Genomic DNA, 3,863 nt, shown 5'->3' on the forward strand with positions numbered 1-3,863 from the left:
GTGGTATGACTGTGAAGTAGCCGTTGAACATGATCTTCTGATTCCTCAGCTGAGAAATAAAACTGACCCTTCTGCCCTTCTGGGTGGTGAATGAGCCTTCAGACAGGCACTGAGCAAAAAGTTACAAGTACACAGAACGTAGCTACTGAGCACCTGGCCTCTGGCTCATCCCATATTTAAACTCCAACCTTCTCCCTTAGAAGCATCAGATCTCTGCAAATAGAAAAGTCTGCAGAGTTGCTGTGGTGATGCCTGCACTCAGATAACCGTGTCTGCTATGTAGCAAGCAATCTGTGTGTTTGTTATTAAAATTACCATGGTGGGGGTCTAGAGGGGAAATAGATCAGTTCAACATGCTACATAGTTTCACGCTAACGTGCTTGGAGGAGGGGAAAGCGGAGGGATTTCCACAGAGAAGAAGAAAGTACAATATATGGTTTTGACTAAATGGGCCAAGCTAAATGTTTAATACTTGGAAACACAAATATATAGTAATGGCTTCATGGGTGGGAGTTACCAGTCATTTTCTTTAAACAGATCAGAAACATTGATTTGCTTTTTCTACACCATAGCATTTTCTGGGCATAGAGAACATACTAGGCACTGCACCTGGGTTGAGAATATAAAACTGAATGCTGTGGGTTCCTGACCCTAAGAAGAATGGTTCCTGTGGGAGAAACAGCATGAAAACAAATAACTGCACAGGTACACCATGAAAGTGAAGAATGAGGTGTGAGGGAAACAGAACATCGGAAGATGCACCCACATAATTGCCTTCTTTTTATTTAGTTTTTACAATTTATTTATTTTATATCTCGATTGTAGCCCCCTCCCTCATCTCTTCTTGGTCCCACCTCCCTTACTCTTTCCCCCCATCTCCTTCCCCTAGTCCACTGAAAGGGGAAGTTCTCCTCCCCTGTCATCTGACCCTAGCTTATCAAGTCTCATCAGGACTGTCTGGCCTCTGTGTTCTCCCAAAGCCACCCTGCCAGGGGGAAGTGATCAAAGAAAAGGCAAAGAAAAGACTGTCAGAGACAGCCCCTGCTCTCCTTACTCAGGGACCCACATGGAGACTGAGATACCTATCAGCTACATCTGAGCAGGGGGTCTAGGTCCTCTCCATGCATGGACCTTGGTTGGTGCATCAGTCTCTTCAGGACCCCCTCCATTCAGATTTTTAGCTTTGTTGGTCTCCTTATGGAGCTCCTGTATCTTCTGTGTCCTTCTATCCCCCACTTCTTCCATAGACTACCTGTGCTCTGCCCAGTTTGGTTGGGCACCATTTGTTGTTTTAAATAAAAAATGAGTATGGGGCTATATGTTATTTATTATTTACCTTATGATTATTGTGGCAGTATTATTTAACCTGTTATAACAAATAATAAGACACAGACACCTGTTAGATTTTATAATTGCCTTATTACCTTGGGCCAGGCAGATATTTCTACCTATGCTATCTCAATAACCTCACCATCCATCTCCCAGTCCCCATCCAATGCCATCCACCTTAATCATCCTCCAAAACAAGGCTCTCCAGGATCATTATAAGTGAGACACCAAAGTTAGTTTAACTAGTTACTCACTCATTGCTGAGGTTTGAATGAGAATGTCCCCCAAAGCCTTATGTATTTGAAAGTTTGGCTCCCAGCTGATAGAATCTTTAGGAAGGGTTAAGAAGAATGGCCTTGCTGGAGGAGGTGTGTCCCTGGGGGTGGGCTTTGAGCAAAGCACAGTCTCTTGTTCCCTGCCTTTTGCTTGTGGATCTCATGTAAGCGCTCAGCTGCTGCTCCATCACCATGCCTGCCATGCTCCTGCCATGCTTCATGACGGTCAAACACTAACCCTCTGAAACTCTAAGTGTGCTCCCAATTAAGTGTTTTTTTTTAAAAAAAATAAGCTTCCTTGGTTGTGGTGTCTCTTCACATCAATAGAATAGTAAGTAAGACGCTCACATATCGAATTCTCCAAGCAAATTCTCCAGCAATTTTTGAGGGGTTCTTTGATGACTTTAAGGCTGCCCTCCGTAAATGATTGTTCTCTCAATACTTATGCTAACTCCTGAAGTCTAGGAGTTTCACTCTTTGATGGGAAAGATATGAACATGGGTGGTAAGGAAAGAGAAGAGACAGAATCCAAATGCAGGAAATACATGGTTTTGCATGACTATGGAGGAAAATGATAATAACACCAGTCAAACTATAAGGATTCTGGCAGTTTTATGCCAGTGATGGTAATCAGATGTCTATGAAACTAAACGCACTTCAAATGACAAATGCTTTTAAACCAACTGTGAATTGCATTTATTTTTTATTTTTATTTATTCTTGGTAGTTGCATACATAAATACAACATGTTTGGATCATATCCACACCCAGCTTCTCCCCCTGTCAACTCTTCTTGGACACCCCTCCATACACATTTGTCCCCTTCACAACATCAAGTCCAACTAGTCTTCCCATATGTGCAAGGGTAAAGAGAGTCATCAGCTGGAGCAAGGGAAAGCAATCTACCACAGGATGAAAAACTGGCTCTCCCATCCTAAGTAGCCGTCAACTGCCAATAGCTCCTCAGCTACATGTGGGGTGTCATAAAACCTTTAGCTCTCTGTGGCAGTTTGAATAGGTATGGCCCCTATAGACACATGTGTTTGAACAATTGACCCATAAGGAGTAGCAGTATTAGGAGGTTGTGGCCTTGTTGGAGTGGCTGTGGCCTTGATAGAGGAAGTGTATCACTGTAGGGGCGGGGTTTGAAGTCTCCCATGCTCAAGCTATGCCCAGTGTGAAACACGTGTTTCTTCTGCTGCCTGCTAATCAAGATGTAGAACTCTCAGCTCCTTCTCCAGAACCATGTCTGCCTATAAGCTGTCATGCTTCCTGCATGATGTCAATGGACTAAACCTTTGAAACTGTAAGCAAGCCCCAGTTAAATGATTTCCTTTATAAGAGTTACTGTGGTCATGGTGTCTCTTCACAGCAATAGAAACCCTAAGATACTCTCCATGCTGGCTGGGTCTTTCACATCGGCAGAGCAAGAGAAATAACAACAATGCCAACTGAGTGCACTGAGCATCAAATGAGACTAAACAATCAAGGTAGGGGCTTACTACAGTTGGTCATACAATTATTATCCACCCCTTAGTGAAACACTGCATCTTAATTTGTCTCTCTAAAAATAAGGGCAGAGGGTCCCATCACAATTTGGACATGAGGATAAAATAAGATAATGGAAGTCAAAAAATATGTCAAATGGAAAATGCAATCCAAATGTTTGTGTACACTGTTATCATTGCCTATAGTGGGCACTGAAGTCAATGATTGCTAAAATATGGAAATAAAACAACCATGGAGATGTTGGGCCAGGCCCCCTTAAGACTTACCATCTTGAGATCTTACACAGGAAAGTTATTTGTAATGTGAATGCCAGACAAGTGTTCTTTGTTAGCTATGCATGGGCCCTGGAGACCAGCACTGCCATGTGGTGAGATCAAGTGAAGGGTGGACGCTGCCAAGCATGGCTCTGAGGCTATCCCTCACATGTGCCTGAGAAATTACCCTCCCAAAAGTCTTCTGTACTGTGATTTCTGTGCCCTGGCCCCCATCTTGGCCATTCCCCTAAAGGCCCTTGCCCTACTTCCAAGAGCCTCCATGCTGCCTAGCCCCAGTTGGCATGGAAATAGAGAGCGTGGCACATTCCATGTTCTGTCTTTCTGGCTTCACCCCAGCAGGGTGCTTCTGTCTGACTGCCCCAGATCTCCAGGAGGGTCAGAAAGGAATGTGCTTACTAGCCAATACTGGGGTAGAACAAAGCCAGCATGTCCGTCATCTAATGGAGTTGAATCTTCCCATCATCACCCTAGGACAG

This window comes from Meriones unguiculatus, chromosome 6 (genome assembly GCF_030254825.1).
Source record: "Meriones unguiculatus strain TT.TT164.6M chromosome 6, Bangor_MerUng_6.1, whole genome shotgun sequence".
Classification (NCBI taxonomy): domain Eukaryota; kingdom Metazoa; phylum Chordata; class Mammalia; order Rodentia; family Muridae; genus Meriones; species Meriones unguiculatus.